Here is a 21,540-nt window from a genome sequence, read left to right as displayed (position 1 = left end):
GTGATATTAATAATATTGTTAAATAATTTCCACATCTTATTGAATCACTCTTTGGTGGGGAATGGGAACAAACATAGATCTATTCCAGTTAGCTGGCCAGGTAACTGTTTTCCAAATATCTTGGCATAGACTGATGAGCACATTCAGGACGGCATCTGTTTGTTGAAATGTGTTCCATGAAGTGGGAAGGGCAGAAACTAAGATGTCTATCCTCATGGGACTCATTTTAAGTGCCCCTGAAGCCTCAGTCATCTACCAGGTACATCAGGCACTAGCTTTCAGTAGGACTTGGAGAAGGCTGTTCCTATAATTCTGTAAGAATGATGCTTCTCCCAGCATGACTATTTTCTTTTATGTGAGAGAAGTCCCTGGATCAACCTCAGAGGAATGGCTTATCTTACCTGTGAGTTCTGAGAAATAGTGACCCTATGAATGAAAGACTTGCAGCCCTCAGGCCTGGTTTTGGTTTTTGTCAAATATTCTTCTAAGTGATATATCACTGGTGTGTCCATTTGCTGTACAGAGGTAACTCATGGTTGCTGTGATGCTAAACTCTGTGACACTGATGTGTCAAATGTGAGATAATGGTTACCCATGGTGGACAGTGTTCGGTAGAATTTCTCAATTAAAACAAGCTGTAAAAAAGGAGTGGCATGTACTTCAGAAGTAGCTTGACTCCGGAAACTATGAACATGGAGAAACGATGACAAGTGTTCAGGTCTTTTATTTATAGGAGCGCTATGAGTCGTCTACGATTCCATGGCACTTAACAACAACAACAACAACTACACTCTAAGAGTTAAAGATGTCTGCCTTGACAAAGGGGCAAGTGGGTACTACATAGGGCTGGAAGACAAATCTGATTAATTTGCTAAAAGAAAGCCTACTTGCCTGTCCATATATACCCAATACCAACTTTATTAATCATTAAGATTCTATTAGACAGAATTGTCAAAAAGTCTTACAATTTAAGTGAACAAAAGAGATATTTATTTGGCCTTTTAAAGATCCCACCAGGTACCAATAGCCAATCATCTGGAGAATAAATCCATCAATTTTCTTGAGATATTAGTGGAAATGAGAATGTTGGTGTTGTGAGGGGCTTTTGAGTCAATTATGACTTCTTGTTGTCATTGTATACCAGCGAGTTGGAACCAACCCATAGGTGACTCTCCAGTGGGTTTTTAGAGGTAGTTAATCTCACAGGAGGAAACTGCCCATCCTTCTCCTGTGGAAGAGCAAACAGATACAAACTGCATGTCTTCGGGATTGCAGAGCAGCTTCTTACCACTAACAGATTAAAACTCTGTAAATCCTAAAAACAACAGATTAAAACCTTGCCCCATCCTTCATTATCCTTACAATCTCCACTATGCTCAAGCCCATATGTAGCAGCCTCTGTGTCAATCCACTTAGTTGAGGGTCTACATAATGCCCTTTTCCAAAGATGAGGACCTCCTGACAACATGCCCAAAATGTATGAGGTGAAGTTTGACAACTTTTGCTTCTAAGGAACTCTGGCTGTACTTCTTCTAAGATAGATTTGGGTTGCCTTTTAACAGACCATAATATGTTCAATATTCTTTATCAATACTACCATTCAAAGGCATAAATCCTTCTTCAGTATTTTTTATTCATTGTCCACATTACATTGTCCATTGTCCACATTCAAAAGAAGCAACTGAAACTAATGTGGCTTGAGTCATGGTGCTCTGGTGGCTTAGTGATAACAAATGGTACAATCAACCCAAAGCTATATGGTTTGAATCCATGAGGGAAAGATGGGCGGTATCCTTCTGTGCAATTTATTGCTTTCAAAACCTGAAAGTGGACAGCTATGAGTCAGTTCCGACTCAACAGTACACAACAACAATATGGTTTGTGTCATGCTTATCTTATTCCTTAAATTTATATCCTTGCCCTTTAGATGAGACGAGAACCATAGGTCGTGATGGTCAGACCCTCAACATCAGAGCATAAATCTCCTAGATGGAATATTACCCAGAAATAATAAAAGCTGGTGTTTATTGAGTGCTGACTAAGGACACCGGGTTAAGGGATTTAAACCTGTGAAGTAGGCGCCATCATTATGTCCATTTACTCAAAGAAGAAACTGAGATTCAAGAAGGTAAGTGCAACTCGAGGTAATATAGCTTGTTGGTGGTGGAGCTCCACCACTCAGACCCCTACATCAACCGATTATTAAAATACTTATTCTTAGTTACCATAATAATTCTAGTTTTTGCCAATAACCTTTTCCAACTATTCATTGGCTGAAAAGGAGTTGCATTACATCCTTTCTCCTCATTGGATGATGACATGGACTAGCCAACACTAACACTGCAGCCCTTCAAGGCATCCTATATAATCAAATTGGAGACATCAGATTTGTTTTATCTATAGCCTAACTTATACTGTAACTCATGAGAGCTCCAACAAATTTTGTTATTCTCAACTGGTAACAACTTAATTCTTCTTCTTGGTCTCTTGCTAGAAGCCAGAGGTAAATCAACACAATTTGGTCTACACCCTTGACTCCCATCGGCCATAGAAGGCCCCACTCCTGTATCTGCCCTACTGCACTCTAGCACAATAGTTGTAAAGGGGTCTTCCTTCTGGTCCAATTCCAACCTCTCATAAAAAATAATCCTACAGTACAAAGATTCACCCTATTTCTTGGTGCTATTACCACTGTATTCACAGCACTCTGCATACTAACACAAAATTATATTTAAAAATTATTGCATTCTTAACCTCAAACCAACCAGGCCTTATAGTAGTCACTACTGGTATTAATCAACCACACAGAGACTCCCTACACATCTGTACCCATGCATTTTTCAAAGCAAATACTATTCATATGCTCTGGATCCATATTCATAACCTCAAAAACAAGCAAGATATTCGCAAACTAGGTGACCTATTTAAATCCTTACCACTCACCACCTCCGCCTTAACCATTGGTAGCCTAACCCTAACAGGTATACCTTTCCTCATAGGATTTTACTCCAAAGATCTTATTACTGAAGTCACAAATTCAGTGTTCTTTAGAACATACTTGCAAGAGCAGACTATTCGGTGGGGTTATCATGGATTGAATTGTGTCCCTAAAAAAATATATATCAATTTGGCTAGGCCATGATTCTATCAATTATGTACTTAACCTTATATGTTGTAAATCCTAACCTCTGTGATGTTAATGAGAAAATATTAGAGTCAGATATGTAATGATATAATCATTAATTACTATGATGCTACCTGATAGGTAATCAGCCTATCAATTATAAGAAGATTAGGGTGGGATTACTTAGGTCCCCGCCTTGATCTGGTGTGAGGAGAGTAGTCCTGGGGTGTAACCTGCTCATCTTTTGTTTTACAGTAGATGAAAGGGCAGAGAAGTGCGGGGGGCAACCACCAAGAAAGAAGAGCCAGGAATAGAGCACATCCTTGGGATTCAGGTTCCTGTGCTGGGAAGTCTTCAAGGAGTAGACACAGAGAAAAAAATCTTCCCCTAAAGTCAGCACCCTGAATTTGAACCTCAAGCCTCCTGAATTTTGAGAGAGTAAATTTCTGTTTGTTGAAACCATCAACCATTGACTTTGTAACAGCAGCACTAGATAAATAAGAGTAATGTTTTTTAGTTTTCTTCTTCAGAAGAATTAGAATCCTGGGCTCTCTAGAAACAGTCTCTTAGTTCTCCTGTTAGGTCAGAATGCCCTGTATGTCCTGCATGTGTGGCTCAGTCCCCCTCATTTGTCCACAGATCACTAGGTTGTTCTTAGTTTTGCTGGATCGGTACACTGACCATTTACAAAAATCTCAATTTCCACCAAGCCAGTGCTCCCTAACCTAGAGTCCTCTCTGCACATTATCTCACTGTTTTTGCCACATCTCTGTTCCACTTGTAGCTTTAATTACTGGATTTTTAAGAATTAGACTAATAATGGACCAGAAAGCTAGAATCGAAAGCCTTGTTCTGTCATTTACTAGCTTTGTGCTCCTAGGTAAGTTCTTCATCCTCTCTGCTTCCATTTTCTCTTCTATATAATGGGGTTAATTTAAAGGTACCTATTTCAGAGATACCTACCTCAGAGGGTTGCTATGCGTACTAAATGAGGTGCTGCAGGTAAAGAATTTGACAGCAACTAGCTGTAAGCATTCAGTAAGTCTTAGCCACTATTGTTATTACATTTATTTAAAAGGGAAACTTTATATCTCTACCGTAAATGGAAAAATCAGTACCACATGCCACAAATAGAGTTATTATAAAAATAAATGAAATGAAAACAATTATTAAATTCTAGCTGTTGCCTGCCAAGGGCTCCATGCCTGAGGCCTGCTCTCATTTTGTCAAGAAGAGAGACAAGCAAGTGTCAGAAAAACACAAAAGACTAACTAATCTCAGTTTGCTCAGGGCTGTCTGGGTTTGCACTGGAGTCCAGTGGCACTCCTCATCTCAGGGGATGTCAGCACGGTTGGTCACCCTACTTCAGAGAACCATTTACAAGAAGAATAGCATGTGCTAAGCCAGAGTTTGGAAGCAAGTGTGGCATCTACTTCCTAAATAACATGCCTCCAGAAGCCCTATGAACTTTGATAAATGTTGATAGTTGTAGAGGGGCTTCAGGCCTTTGTTCACAGGGTTGCTATGAGTCATGCTTGACTGGAAGGCAATCAACAACAACAAGCCAGAGTTTAAATGTTTTGGTGGCATAGTGTGTTATGTGTTAGGCTGCTAACAGAAAGGTCAGCAGTTCAAATCTCTCTCTGCTCTGAGATATAAAGATGGACAGCCTCCTTACATAAAGATCTTTGGGTCTGGAGTACAATAATGGGTTACCATGAGTCAGAATAGACTCAATGGCAATGGGGTAACCAGAGTCAGTACTGCAGTTACAGTCACCTTATAGGTGAAATACCTATAAGGTATACTCGGGAAATACCTCACAAGACCAGCTTTGAGACTGATCTTCTAAAGACTATAAATGCATGAAAACCCATCCCATGATGTGGGCCACTGAGAACTTAAATCAAACCACTGCCATCAAGTCAGTCTCATTCATAGCAACCTGCCAGCAAGTTTACAAGTCTATAAATCTTTGTGAGAGAAGTTTGTCCACCTTCTTCCTAGGAGTCGTTGTTATGTGACATTGAGTTGGAACTGACTCATAGTTGACCTTCCAGTGGTTTTCAGAGGTCATCAATAATCACACAGGAGGAGACTGCCCATTTTCTCCTACAGAGCAGCTGTAGATTCAAACCACATGCCTTGAGGATGGCAGTGCAGCTCTCAAGATTAGGCCACCAGAGCTTATGTCCTTTGAGTAGGTGGTGGATTTGAATTATAAATGTACAGTTAGTAGCCTAATATGTATTATACCACCATTGCATTATGGTTATACACTATATCAACAAGGCTCCTTGGACAGCTGAGAAAGCTCTCTGAAAAGACTTTTACATTAGCCCATGTTCAATGAGAGAAGAAATGAGTAATTTTTACAACTGTGATAGTACTACTACTTATATACTGTCATACTACTGATTTTATGTTGTATCTAAAGTACTCAAGAGCAACAGTGTCTCTCTGGAGACTAAGGTGCACCTGATACAGGCCATGGTCTTTGCAAGCACTTGTTATGCATCAGAGAGCTGGACAATGACTAGGGAAGATAGGAGAATTGATGCCTTTGAGCTGTGGTGCTGGAGAAATGTATTGAATGTACCCTGGACTGCCAAGAAAACAAACAGATTTATCCTGGAGATGGTTAAACCAGGCTACTCCTTGGAGGCAAGGATTCTGGGGCTTCGTCTGACATACTTTGGACATGTTGTAAGGAGAGACAGGTCCTTGGAGAGAGACATCATGCTTGGTAAGGTGGAGGGACAGCGTAGGAGGGGAAGACCCTTTATGAGGTTGATTGGTTCAGTGACTGGGGTAATTGGGATGGGTGTGTCAGAGGCCATGTGATTGGCACAGGATAGAGCAGGGTTTAAGACTGTTGTACATAGGGTCTCTATGAGTCGCAAATGACTCGACGGCACATAAAAACAACAGCTACTGAAAAAATCATGTCTTTGAGGTATATTTCATAATATGTAAAATAGTCTTATGGAATATTCAGTAAAAAAAAAAGAGTACAATATCATAGCACAGTAAGACCCTAGGCTTATACAAACCAGAAATACAAAAAGAAAAGAAACATATAATATCAACAATATTTCTCTCTGGCTGATAGAATTATGGAGGAATTTTTATTTCTTTACATTTATTTTCAAATTTTTTTCATATTTTCATTACATTTTAAAAAGAATGTACATTATTTTTTCTACTAGAAAAATAAGTAGGTGAAAATTTAAAAGTAGCACAAAACTTCTACACCACTGCTCATTGTAATATTATTCGAAATAACCAATGGTAGAAATAATCCAGTGTTTAATTAATGCTTAATTAATAAATTAATTTATCAACAGATTCATGAAATAGCAAAATGGAGTACTTACATACAATAGAATTTTAGTCTACCATAAAAAGAAATGAAGTTTTGATAGATATTTCAGTATGATTGAGACTTGAAAACATTACACTAAGTGAAATGAAGTAGATAATAGGTCATGATGTCAATTAGCACGTAATTATATCTTTTAGATTATTCTAGAGGGTAAAGGTGCAGGAAATTTCACTTCCAGTAAGTGTTCTACTTATTACCAAGTATAAAGGAAGGTGTATCAGCTATGAATACAGTAAGTCACCTCCAATACATATGCACACACATACACCCATGTGCATAAAAGCACAACTATTATGATCCCACTTATATGAATATCTAGAATAGACAAAGGCACAGAGACAGAAAGTCATTTGGGGTGATTGTGGAGTGGAAGAGGAGGAGACTAAGTGATTAATGCTTTAGAGGAAGAGAGCTTCTATTTGGAGTGATGATAAGGTTTAGAAATAAGTAGTGGTGAGGGCTGTCTGGCATTGTGGGTATGATTAATGCTTTGGGATTGTACACTTGAAAACAGTTAAAAATTATAAATTCTGTAATTTTTATTAAACTGTTTATTTTATCAAAATAAAAGCAAACAGGAAAAAAATTAATGATGTTGGATTAATCACAGCTTCAGCAAACTACTTTTTACATATGGCCATCTGCAAGGAAGATTTTCCTGCCAAATAGACTCCTACTTTGCTTCTCTTCCATAGACAGTTTTGGTGAAGAAAGTAGGATTGTCTGAAATTAGGGGCATGGGTTGCCTCTACAAGGTTCTAGGTCTGAAGTACACGTCCAGTAAGGCTGCCCTAAGCTGTTGCCTGAACTTCAGGTCTGACCTTCAAGGTCCACGAGACAAATACAAAATCCTCTGTTCTTGGCATGTCCATCATTTGAATTGTAGCATTCTATTGTCATTTTAACAGTGACCCAGGAGCCTGCATTTCTAACTAGAGACAGGGTAGTACCTAATATAACAAACACTAATTTTGGACTGGGATTCCCATAGCTGGAACTCATATTTACCAGATATGTGTCCTTGGGCATGTTACTTCACCGTACTGAATGTTGTCTTTATCTGTAGTATGAAGATTAAATGAAATATCTAGCACAGACCCTGGTGCAAGGCAAAAATTCACTCAATTCCTTTGACAGGTACCATATATCATCTATCTATCTATCTATCTATCTATCTATCTATCTATCTATCTATCTATCTATCTACCTATCTACCTATCTATCCATCCTATCAGGAGCCAATGTTGAGCTACTAACTAGAAAGTTTGCTGTTTGAACCTATCAGTGCCTTCTTCCTCAGGAGAAAGACGGGCAGTCTCTTCCCATTAAGCTATAAAGTCTCAGAAACCTGATGGAGGATCATCATGAGTTAGAACAGAGCTGACAGCAGTGGATTTGAGTTCTGGTGGCCTAGTGGCAAGAATCAGCGCTGCAACCCCAAAGGCACATGGTTCCAGGCCACAAGCTGCTGCACGAGAGAAAGATGAGCAATCTCCTCCCTTACACAATTAACGGCTTCTGAAAACCCAGTGGAGTGTCAGCTATGGGTCAGTTCTAACTCTATGGTACACAATAACATACACTATATACATGTACCTTACATATAGGTATATATCCATGACAAGCATTTCACATAAAGGTATATTTTACTCTGAGAACCAATTCTCCATTTCCTTCCCCCATGACTCACATAACTCCTCAGGGGGCAGAGGCAGATTCTAGAGGCCTCCAGGTTTTCTTCTTTCTATTCAAGCCTCTGCTCCTCTTTTTTCAGCAAGCAAGATCCTTCTGCTGACCACCAAGCCACAGAGAAGATAGTGAGGGCCTCTGGGCTTTATGGATCCACTCAGAAGAGCTGAGACGGGCTTGAGAACTTGAGGTGTCTACCTTGAATCGTCTCAAGCCAGATCAGAAGACTGATCATCAGAAGCAAATAGCTACTAAACCCAAGATCTCAGCACACACTCTATAAACACTATATCCACTTATTAATCCAAAATAATCCTGAACATGTACTATACCCCCTGTATCATGCTGGCACTGAGCACACAGTGGAGAATGAAACAGGGTCCCTGCCCTCCACAGCTTAGTTTTTCACTTAGGCTAGAGCAGGGCAAGCATCCCTCTGCTTCACTATCAAGGCTTTGAATCAAAAGGAAGGGGTTATTTGGGAAGCTAAGAATTCCTTTTCAGCCCATGTGCCCTTTCACAGAGACTCACCCACAATATCCACAGAGCTCAGCAGTAACATCTGCCCATAACTGTTCTCACCAAAGATGCTATCTAAATCTCCTGCTCTGTCACTTGGTGGTTCAGGTAGCCTCGAGAGAATCATTTCATCTCCCCAAATCTCAGTGTCCTTGTCTGTAAAACTGAGGAAAAGTTTCATCCTTCATAAGATTATTATAAGGAGCACATGAGATTACACACAGAGAGTCTCTCGCAGTGTTCTAACAGTTCCTGCTCCCCAATTGCCAACAGTGACCTCTCAAATATGGTACTAACTGGACATCAGCAGAGGATGGTGGTTGAGGACAAAGACTCCAGAGATGGGCAACTCGAGATAAATACTAGCTTCTTCTCTCACCAGCCGGGTGACCTCTCTGTGCTGAAAAGTCCCCCATCTACAATCATCCTTGTTTTGCAACATAGGAGTGAATAAGTTACTACACATGAAGTGGTTTAAACAATGTCTGACACTCAGTAAGAACTATGTAAGGGTTGGCCTCCTCCAGCTAAAGAAACAGAGGGTTAGAGACAATTGAGTATGTTGTCACAACTAGCACATAATTATAACTCTTAGACTCTTCTAAAGGGTAAAAGTGTAGGGCCTTTATTTCTCTTCTAATAAACACCCTACTTAGAACCAAGTATAGATGGAGATGTATCAGTGGTGAATACAATAAATCACCCCCAAGACATACGTATACACATATGCCCATGTGTGCATATTGTTGAACCATGAACCATACAAACAAAAATGGCAACTGAATAGTCTATACAGTTAAAAAACACACTAAGCAAGACGGCCATGTTCCCATACAACCAAAATGTGTGCTGAGGCACTGCAGTGAGTAATACAGACCTGGGTTTGAATTCTAGCTCTGCTCCTTTTGAACTTGGACAAGTCACTTAACCCGATCTTCCTCCTTCAGAAAAAGGAAGCTTCATCTGCCTCCCCAGCATAAGGATCAAGAAGCCTCTGTTTCTCTGCCTGCCCTGGTTAGGGCAACACAGTCTTTATTGGAACCTGACTTCCTAATGCTCCCCCAACGCACCAGTCCTGAGCAATTTCCTCCTCCTTTCTCTCCCAACAGACACAGGCAAGCCCTGAGACAGCTTTGCTTCCCCCAGTGAGCTGCCTGAAGAGTGTTGAGAACAGCAGCTGCAGAGTTCTAAGGGGCTGGAGCACTGGCCAGGGGTCCCAGACCTCGTGCTGCTGTTTATTCAAACTTCAGTCTCTGGGCTTTTATAACTGTTTACTGGGCAGGAGGAAGCGAGACAGCTGGTGCCTCTCTCTGGCCTCTGGCTTCCATCGGCCTTTCCTTTGGAGAAAGCCAACCTGAGTGTGAATCACTCTAGGAATAGCACAGAACTTCTGGATGTGTGCACAGCTTGAGGTACTGACTGGGGCCAGGCACCTCCTCTAGACCTTAGCGGGGAAAGTGACAGACTGGCAAAGCTGGAGACAGAGGAGAGATGTGGGCAGAGATAGAAACAGGGGTTGCAACCAGAACACAGAAAAGACAGAGCATGAACACTGGGACAGGATTAAGACGGGAGACAGGATAGGCTCAAGGCAGTGGGATGTATGGGGATGGAGACTGGCAGATAGTGAGCACAGAGCAGGGCTGGGAAAGCAGTTGCAGGCAGCAGGGAGAAAACCTAGTACTTTGAGGATCCTGCTTTGACTCTCCAGGGTCCACAGGAAAGCTGAGGGTGAGGATCCCTAGCCTGGTCATAGTTCCCAATAATTAGCAAAAGGAGCAAGAAGAGTTAATTACAATGGACAAGATTCACTTTTCACTTGAAAATTAAAGCAGCAGTAATAAAAATACTCTAGCTGGAGAGCTACCCAACAAAGCCAACTCCGCTGGAAAGTTAAAGTTAAGCACCCCTATCCCAGCACCCTGTACCTTTAAGAAGGGTTCCCTCCACTTCTCCACTGAAGAGGCAGGTTATTCTCCAATATAGCAATTACTTACCTAAAACTGTTATTCTCCTTTCCTGCTCCGGCCAGCCTCTCTTCACTCTGGGGAGCTTTTACCATTTAAGGTCAATGTTACATCTGGCTCTGGAGCTGAGAAGCCTCTCTCTGGCTGCTGAGCCTCTGCCGCCCGCCTCCTCAAGAGGGGTTGGGACTTCAAGCAGCACACTCCTCAGGGAGCCCCTCGGATTCAGCCTAGGGGGTTAGTTATAGGAAAGCTGATCTAGCTGGCCATAGGGTTGGAACAGGCTGGGCCTTCAAAGCAACAACTTGCCCTGAGTCCCCTCCATGGACACACACTCAACAGACAGCAGTGTCCATGAGTCTCTCATGCCATTAGTCACAGTCCCCAGCCGGGCCGGGATGGAAGACTCTGCAGATCCAGTTCCCAGCCTGGAGTCTCCAGCAAGCATGTGAGCCCAGCAAGGACCCTGGCCCAGTGCCAGGAGAAAGTGGGAACATTTCCTGTCCCGGGGTGCTGGGGGTGGAGGTTGCTCCCACCTTAAACCTTTGGTATTGCCATAGGGAAGGGCTTGGGAGATTCAGCTAATCTCAGACCTGGTACTGTCCCCAGGGGCTGCAACCCCTATCACTCCATTGAACAGCTTGTGGTGGTACAAACACTACAAAGCCCTTGCTTCCGCATCTATATAGTGGGAATAACAATGACAATACTTACCTTACAGGGCGGTTGTTATTAGGCGCCATTGAGTCAAGTATGACTCAAGGTGACCCTATGTACAACAGATCTGAACCCTGTCCTATTATGTGACAAACTCAAATCTCTGACACTCTCAAGCCTATTGCTGTAGTTACTGTGTCAATACACCTGGTTATGTTCTTCTCCCTTCACCATCCCTCCACCTTTCCAAGCATGATGTCCTTCTCCATGGACAATAAGCTCACTAGCAACATGTCGAAAATAGTTAAATGAAGCTTCATCATCTTTGCCTTCAAGGAGCACTCTGGCTGAACCTTCTCTAAAACATATCTGTTTGGCAGTCCATGGCATAGTCAGCACTCTGCTCTAATACCATAGGTCAAAAGTGTTAATTCTTACTCTGTGCCCTTTATTCACTGTCCAGATCTCAGACACATGACAAATGAAGGAAAAGATTATGGCCTGAATTAGGCACACCTTAGTCCTCAAATTAAAATCATTGCTCCACAATAATTGGAGAGGTCCTGACTATATACAGACTTTCAATACGTCTCCTTATCTCCTGACTGCTGGTACAAAAAGTATTGATTGTGGATCCAAGAAAAATGAAGTTGTTCACAGTTTCCATCTCCATCTAGAATGACATAGCTTATCAGTCCAGTGGCAAGAAGTATTGTTTTCTTGATGCTGAGATTCAATCCATATTGAAGGCTTCAGTGTTTATAAGCCCATTAAGAGGAGGAAATTTATAACCTTGAAGGGCCTAGCACACTGCCAGCATCTCCCCATCTCATAAGTGCTTCATGCCCTTATCCAGAGACAGATGAGGGAGAGCTACCTATCTCCCGTAAGCCCATACTCTATCCTTGTTCCTTACCCATCTCAGGTCCAGTGCCCACCTAGGATCAAGATCACAGAGCTCCAGATTCTGGACAAGTCACACAGGGTTTTCATCATCTTCTGGTGTTAGGAAGTATACACAGAGTGTCAGATAAAGTTCAGGCTTCCCCATGGTCTTAGTTATCTAGTGCTGCTGTAACAGAAATACTACTAGTAGACGGCTTTAACAGTCATTTACTTCCTCATAATTTGTTGTCATTATGTGCCGTCGAGTCATTTGCAACTCATAGCGACCCTATGTACAACAGCCCTAAACCCTGTGCCAATCGCATTGCCTCTGACACACCCATTCCGATTACCCCAGTCACTAAATCAATCCATCTCCTAGAAGGCCTTCCCCTCCTGTGCCTGCCCTCCACCCTCCCAAGCATGATGTCCTCCTTCAAGGACCAGTCTCTCCTTACAACATGGCCAAAGTTTATCAGATGAAGCTTCAGAATCCTTGCCTCCAAGGAGCAGCCTGGTTTAACCCTTTCCAGGATTAATCTGTTTTCTTAGCAGTCCATGGTACCCTCAATACTCTTCTCCAACACCAAAGCTCAAAGGCATCAATTCTCCTTCTATCCTCCTTAGTCACTGTCCAACTTTCTGAAGCATAACAAGTAATTGCAAAGACCATGACCTTACTCTCCAGAGAGATACCGTTTCTCTTCAGTATGAGAACTCTGAAGTCGGAGTACTGGTCCTAGGGGAAGACGTTCTCTCTCTGCTGTCTTTTGAAGAAAGTCTTTTTCTCCTTTCACCATCTGTAACTCTGTCATTCCTTAGCAATCTCAGTGTATTTTAGGAATAAATATTCCTACGTCTAGGAGGTTCCCAGTGCAGGGACCAGGGGTTCAAAGGACCTGCTCCTAGTTCTTCTTTCTTGGTATTGGGAAAGATCAGCATCATTTATTATTTACTTAATCTCTATGCTGTATCTACATGAAGACAGGGATCGGTATTTGTTTTATTCATTTCTGAGTATTCAGTGCATAAAGAGTACTGGGCACATATTGGGCACACCGATGGTATTTAACAAATATCTACTGAATAAATGGATGACTATAAAACTTTATTTAAAAGGTTTCTAAATGTAGCTTGTTTACATAATTCAAAGCCATTGATTCTTAACTGGAGTGCAGAGCAAAAGAAATCACTTATTATAATAAAAGACTCTCGAGGGAGTGGAATGTATGCCATCTGTTTTATCAATAAATACTTGGGCACTTTCAGGTAAAGCCTGAGGAAGACGTCCTAGGTACTGATGATATACATAGGCGTCTGCACATAATGATGGTGAATATAATTTCAGGTATAGGGCCTAGAAGGAATTTATGAACTTCTTTACCTTATTTCTCTAATATCAGTGTACATTAAAATCTAGATGTATGGAACTCTCGGGACACCTTTACCAGATATTCTAATTCAGTGAATTGAAGTGGCACCAAGCAAAGTGCATTTTAAATCAAAGCTTTCAGGGATTCTTCCATAGTTACTCCACTGAGTACTCCATTTTCCTCCTTGAAGAAATGTTCTCCAAAATTTGATCTTGAGAACTCAGTAGCAGCTATATAGGAACACCTGGGAACGAGATGCTGAAAAGGAACCTAAGATCATGTGTGCCTACAAGTGACCCTGCGTGTGTGTGTGTGTGTGTGTACAAGAGAGAGGGAGGGAGGAACTGGAAGGAGGAAGGGAGAGAGGGAGAATAAGAGGGAGGGAGGGGGAGGGAGAGAGAGAGAGAGAGAGAAAAGAAGAAGAAGAAGAAGAAGAAGAAGAAGAAGAACAAGAAGAAGAAGAAGAACAAGAAGAAGAAGAAGAAGAAGAAGAAAACAACCATGCACAAGGGAGCTCTGATGGCCTAGTGGCAAAGAAACTGCACTGCAATCCCAAAGGCGCATGGTTCAAATCCACCAGAAGCTCCACTGGAGAAGGAGGGGCAATCTCTTCCTATGCCAGTCTGATCTGAGTCAATGGTACACACACACACACACAAGTGCATGCACAAGTATCTATGGTAACCCAAGTACTGTATTAGATGCTTTACACAAGCACTATGTAAAATAGAATTATACTTTTTCTTCAAAAAGAAAAATGAGGCTCACAGAGATCAAATTACTTGCCTGGTGTTCCACAGTAGTGCTGCAGCAGAGATATGAACATAAGCATCTTGGCACAATTCCTCTTCTTCAAAAATTTAATTTCATGGATGGTCTTCGGGTGGGGTTGTTCTCTGAGTCATCTAAAATTATGTACAAAACATGGTATGATTTGTATTTCTCTGAGATAGAGGCCCACAGCTTTCATAGACTCACAAAGGGATCATCAAAATAACTTTTCTGATCACTGAGTTAACACAGCATTTCATTAAAGCATGCTGTGGCATGTGTAAATCAGAACGAGTTACATAGAGGACAATTTGGCACTATCATGATTATCAGGCTTCTATCCCTTGACCCAATTTCCCTTCTAGGAATTTATTCTACAAACATACTCCCACACTTGGAAAATGACAAATGAGCAAGATTATTCATCGCAGCATTGTTTATAAATGCAAAAGGATTGGGAACAACTTAAAATGCCCTTCAGTTGGGGATCATAACTTTCTTATGTTATGTGGAGCTGTAACAAAAAATGAGGAAGCTCTTCAGATACTGGCAAGAAATGCCTCCAAGAAATATTGTTAAGTGATAAAAGTGAAATAACAAAATGTTGCTGCTGTTGTTATGTGCCATTGAGTCACCTATGACTCATAGAGACCCTAAGTACAATAGCTCTGAAGCCTTCCCTATACCATCTATCAAATATTACCATTTGAGTGAAAAAAAAAGAAATATACTGTTACATTACATAAGGTCAAGGACTGCAGCCTTCAGTATGGATTGAAGTTCAACATCAAGAAAACAAAGATTCTCACCACTGGGCCAATTGGCAGCATCATGATAGATGGCGAAGAGATTGAGAGTGTTCAGTTTGCTTGACTCTTGGTACCAGCAGCCAAGAAATCAAAAGATGAATTGCACTGGGGAAGTCTGCTATCATAGACCTCTCAAAGTACTGAAGACTAAGGCGTGCCTCATACACGCCATGGTCTTTGCAATTACTTGTTTTGCATCAGAGAACTTGACAATGACTAGGGAGGATAGAAGGAGAGTTGATGCCTTTGAGCTGTGATCCTGGAGAAGAGTATCGAATATATCATGGACTACTAGGAGAACAAACAAGTTCATACTGGAGAGAGTGAAGCCAGGCTGCTCCTTGGAGGCAAGGATTCTGAAGCTTCATCTGACATACTTTGGACATCTTGCAAGGTGGGATCAGTCCTTGGAGAGGGACGTCATGCACAGGAGGGGATAGGCCCTCGATGAGATAAATTGATTCAGTCACTGAGGTAATGGGATAGGTGTGTCAAAGACAATAAGATTGGCAAGGGATAAAGCAGGATTTAAGGCTGTTGTACATATGGTCACTATGAGTCACAGGTGACTCAATGGCACATAACAACAAAATAAAGAAGTTTATGACATAGGGTGGCTATGAGTTGCAGGCAATTTGAGGGCAGATAACAACAGTGGTATAGTATTTTTTGTATTGGGCTGCTAAGCAGAAAGTCAGTAGATGGAATCCACTAGTATCTTAGGATAAATTATGGGCAGCTTTCTCCCATGAAAGCCATGGAGGGTTACTGTGGGTCAGAAATGACTTCAGGGCAGGGGCTTGATTTCTTTATATAAACACAAATAAGAAGTCCTGGGAGTATAGTCCTGGTAATATGCTAATTCAAAGTTTGGCTACTAGAAATTACTGATGGTTTCATAGGACAAAGCTGTGTCAGCCTGCCTCCAGAAAGAGCCTTGGAAAAACTACGTAATACTTCTACTTGGTCCTGTATGACCAAGGGTCACTATGAATTGGCATTCACTCAATTTGTAACTATTCATACATACTCTAGTGGCCTGGTGGCAAGAAGCTGCTCTGCAATCCAGAAGGCGCAAGGTTTAAATCCACCAGCTGTTCCTCAGGAGAAGGATGGGCAATCTCCTATTGTGTGAGTACCTGCCTCTGTCAGCTATGGGTCGGATCTGACTCGATGGTAAAAAAACAACAATACACATACATACCTATATTCATGCATACACATGTACCTATATGTGTGCAAACAGTCCCAGTAAAATTTATAATTTCTTTATTAATAACATTAACATTAAATGTTTATGTAAAGGGTATTTAAATAGCTGGAACAGCCATCATACACTGTAAATACTTATGTACATTTAAAATTTTAAACACTATTAAGTCATGTGTTTACATATATAAATGATGAAAAGAAAGGATTGCTGTGAACACTTATTTAAACCACCTCTTAGCACTGCTTTCTCTAAGAGTCAGTGAGTATTGGCATGAGCCTGAGTAATGGTAATTTGATTTTAATTTTTTATTTTGAAATAATTACAGATTCACAGGAAGTTCAAGAATGGTACAATGAAAACTGGCATTGATATTGTAAACTGGACTTCACATTTTATTCTAAAGTTTATTGTTTAAATATAACCTCACAGCTCATTCACTCAAGAAAGGTTCATTGAGATGGTCAGAGTGTGTTAGGCACAGTGTTGGGCAATGAGGATATGGTTAGAACACCTCAGACACATCCTCATATCTGTCTTTACTCTGAAGGTGCACTGGTTGGTGAGGATGACCTGTTACTCCAGCAGCAATGGCATCATGGAGGCCTGGGGCTCAGCAATGCATGAGGAGCAGAGTACTGACTGACCACAGCTCTAAAAAAGGAATTCTGTCCCTTGCTGTCCTGGTCATGGAGCTTCACAGCTTGTATGAAAGCTGACTTTTAATCCTTAAAAGAGCATGAGCAATTACTTGGGCTATATTTATCCTCGTTCCTGGAGCCACACAGGGATTTGGCCTCACCACATCAAAATCTTCAGTCCATTACCCTCCCCAGTTGGAAACAATCATGTGTCCTCAGTGCAAAAGCCTGGGACCCATGGAGGCTCACTGGCACACAGCTCGGTGAAACTCTCCCAACAGGCTATTTGACTCAAGGCCAGGGAAAATGTTTAAAAGTCCCAGGCAAAAAGCATATCTTGGGACAAAAGGAAGCCAAGTGAGGAGAAGTAGCTTCCTGTCAAAAACAGCACCAACTCTGAGACTGCTTCTTAGGATGACCTCATTGGAGTTTTTACTTCCCTCGGTGACTTGGGATATGTCTGGCATCAAGTAGGCCCTGGATGAATAAGTGTAAAAATAGATGGCCAAATCAGCAAAAACTACATCCACATCCAGGCAACAATGATAGCTGTCATTTACTGAGCATGGTGACAGGCAATGTGCCAGACTTTATATACACGGTCTTACTCTATTCTCACCAAATCCATGTAATGTCAGACTCGATAATTAATTAATTTATATAATATATATAATATATATAATATATATAATATATATAATATATATAATATATATAATTATATCACCTCAATTGTCTCACAGTTTTCAGACCTAGATCTTCCTGACTTCAGAATATTCAGGTATTTGCTTGAAGATAGTAAATGAAGCATACATGCTAACTCCTCTCCTTTGTGTGATTCCATTAAAGTGATAGCAAAGGACTCTTTAAAGGACCTCTACCTGCAAAAAACTGAAATAGCCTTTTTGCCTTACCACTAGGCCACCAGTCCTCCCACCTAGGAGTAAAACCCAAAAGTATGAAGATCATAATAGATAAAACGGGAACATTTTAAAAGGTCTAGCCTACAGCACAAATAGGCTTGCAAACAGCCAAAATGCACAAGCAGGAGAGGATAAAATTTGATAATTGGGATCTTTTTAAAATCAAATTCCTATATGCATCAGAAACCTCTTCTAACAGGGTGAAAAGAAGCCCACAGACCAGGGAAAAACCCACTTGGCAATGACAATTCAGATGGAAGTCTCATAACTAAAGTTTACAGAATATTATAGGGCCTCCACAAGAAAAAGACTGATAACTCAATTACAAATTGGGCAAAAGACATAGAAAGAATTTTCCCACAGGAAGATTTTTGAATGGCCAACAGACATACGAAGAAATGCTCAAAATCACTGGCAATAAGAGAGATGCAAATGAAAACCACAGTGAGATACCATATTACCCCAGTAACAGGGGCAAAGTTTAGCAGGACAGCAGGTAATAAATGTTGGCGAGGATGTGGAGAGATAGGAACTCTTATACATTGTTGTTGGGACTGTAAAGTGGTACAATCACTCTGAAAGGCAGTTTTGTGGTTTCTCAAAAAGCTAAATATTGAAATTCCATATGGCCCAGCTATTCCATTGCTTAGAATATACCCTGAGAAAATGAGAACTGAGACACAAATAGAGACGTGTACACCAATGTTCATAACAGTGTTATCACAAGAACATGGAAACAGCTCAAATGCCCAGCCACAAGCAAATGGATTGAGAAATTATGGTATATTTACACAATGGAATACTATGCAGCACGCAGGAGCAATTATTTTGTAAATTATTACTTAACCTGAGAGGTACTGGACAGCATTATGCTGAGTGAACTAATTCAGTCCCATAAGGGCAAATTCTGTATAGAAACCATTTTTATAGAATGAGCATGAGTATCTAAGAGATGAGAGGGTGGATGTGCAGCGGGGGAGGATTAATCATGGGGTCACACAATTTGATAAGTGGGAGGCTGAGGGAAATGGGAAGGATCTGGTGTGAAAAACAATGTATTCAAATTTGGTAAATAAACTAGTATAAAAAATGATGTAAAATAGAATGCATACAAATGATTGTATGAAGCACAATATATATGAAAGACAGTATAAAACACAATGTATATGAACGAAACATACTGTAAAGGTATTATTATGTGAAAAAATAAAATTAAAAAATTTTTAAAATTCAAATCTTACCACTAGTCCACTTTTTAAAATGAACATGATGATAATTGGGGGGGGGGCCCCCTCTCTCCTATTTCTCATCTCTGTTAATCCTCCAAGATTTATTTTATCTGTGCATAAACCTTTCTTTGCTTTTGATATTGGTGATCTTATACCATGATTGTCTTTTTGTGACTGACTTCTGTGACGCATAATTGTCTCTAGTTTCATTTATGTTGTATAGCATTTTACAAATTCTTGATCATTTTTCAGTGATGTACAATACTCCATCATGTAAATGTACCACAGCTTATTTAGACACTTGTCTGTGTTTGGACACTTGAGTTGTTTCTAAACTTTTGCTATTATGAAGAGTGCTGTAATAAACATATCAGTCTGTGCTGTAGCTCTTACGTGTGGGGGAATATATACCTAGAAACCTAGAAGTGCAGTTGCTGGATCAAATGATATTCCTATTTCTAACTTTCTTTTTTTTTTCTTTTCCTATTTCTGACTTCTTTTTTTTCTTTTCCTATTTCTAGCTTTTTAAGGAAGCACCAAATTGCTTTCCATAGTGGCTGCACCACTGTACATCATTAACAGTTGAAACTCCAAACTCCCTCACGTTGAGTCTGAACTGACTCATAGCTAATCCTCCAGTGGTTTTTCAGATGCTGTGAACTGCACAGGAGGAGGCTGCTTATCTTTCTCCTCAAGAGCAGAGCAGCTGGCAGATAAATGCAAAGTGCCTTTGCATTGGCACTGCGACTATTGTACTGGAAGTTGTAGTCAGAGTACTAAGACAAAAAAAAAAAAGAAAGAAAAGGTAAATCAAAGACATCCAAATTGGCAAAGGGGAGGTAAAACTGTATTTGCAGGTTTTATGATTTAATATCTAGAAAATCCAAAATATTTAGCAAGAAACTTACTAAATCTAATCAATTCAGCAAAGTGGCAAGGCTACCTATCAGATCAACATACAAAAATCAGATTACTTTACAGTAGTAACACAAAGTACTCTGTAAAGGAAAGAAAAAAAATAATTTCATGTACAATAACCTACCAAAAGAGGAAGAAGTATTTAGTAATAAATCTAACCAGAGAGAAAAGACCTACACAAAGAAAAGGCGCTCTGGTGACCTACTGGATAAGGAGTTGCATTGCCAACCTAAAGGCAAGAGGTTCAAATCCACCAGATGCTTTGTAAGAGAAAGATGGGTTATCTCCTCCCATGTGATTTAAAGCCTCTGAAAACCTGCTGGAGGGCCAACTATGAGTTGTTCTGACTCAACAGTAATGAGTGAGACAAAAAACACTACAATAAGAAACCTATATAAATTGAAAACGATACAATGGTCATGGACTGGAAAACTTAACATTATGAAAAGGCAATATTACTAAAATTAAAAACACCATGAAATCTTAATCTAGAAAATGTCCTGATTTTTCAATGAGAAGAAAAACAAAATCATCACAAACAGCTTGGTACTAATTGATACAATAAGAGGTATATAGAACAATGGAGTAGAACTGGGAATTCAGAATTAAATCCATTCACTTATGGACAGACTTTTGATAGAGAAAATCTATTAAGTAGAGGAAAAGACAGCATCTTTAACAAGTGATGCTGTCAAAACTGGATATTTGCAGAAAATTGAAGCTATATGCATCCCACATACTTGATACAAAAACTAATTCAAGATACATCAAGGGTCTAGGCTAAAATCCTAATCATCAAAGAGAACATAATGGCCAGTTTGCTGTTTTTGTTGCTGTTTTATCATTGAGTTAGACCTACCCATTGCTGACCCAGAAGCAGTTAACTGCACGGGAGGATATTGTCCATCGTTCTCCTACAGAGCAGCTGGTGGTCTTGAACACATGCCTTTGGGATTGCAGCGCAGCTTCTTGCCACAAGGAGTCCTAAAGTATGGCATAAATAGTCAAATATAAGTGAAAAATGAAAAATCAGCAACAGAGAAACTAGGCAACTGGGACCTCCTAAAAATTAAATCCTCCTGCATCACAAGACTGTTCCAAAGAAGATTAAAGAGAACCCACATACTGGGGGAAAATATTTGTCAATGACATATCTGACAAAGGACTTCTCTCTAAAACTTATTGAAAACTCCAGAAACTCAACAAGAAAAGATAAAGAACTCAATTGCAAAATGGGTAGAAGTGATAAAAAGACATTTCACCGAAAAAGACATTCAGATGGCAAACAAATGCACAAATAAATGCTCAAGATGATTAGCTATTAGAGAGCTGCAAATCAAAACAACATAAGATTTTATCTCATTCCTCAACAATAGCAAAGTTCAATAACAATGCTGGTGAAGGTATGGAGAGATTGAAACTCTAATACCTCATTGATGGGAA

At 40.3% G+C, this 21,540-nt stretch overlaps 1 pseudogene; it reads left to right on the top strand.

Annotated features, from left to right (window-relative positions):
- Positions 1-202: 202 nt before the first annotated feature.
- LOC102872666 overlaps positions 203-21,540 on the top strand; it is a 70,703-nt pseudogene continuing 49,365 nt past the window's right edge.

The sequence above is a fragment of the Elephantulus edwardii genome, unplaced genomic scaffold (genome assembly GCF_000299155.1).
Source record: "Elephantulus edwardii isolate Elephantulus edwardi_28Jun2011 unplaced genomic scaffold, EleEdw1.0 scaffold00044, whole genome shotgun sequence".
NCBI lineage: Eukaryota > Metazoa > Chordata > Mammalia > Macroscelidea > Macroscelididae > Elephantulus > Elephantulus edwardii.
Note: the sequence above shows the minus strand (reverse complement) of the source record. Positions and strands in the feature narration are given on the sequence as shown.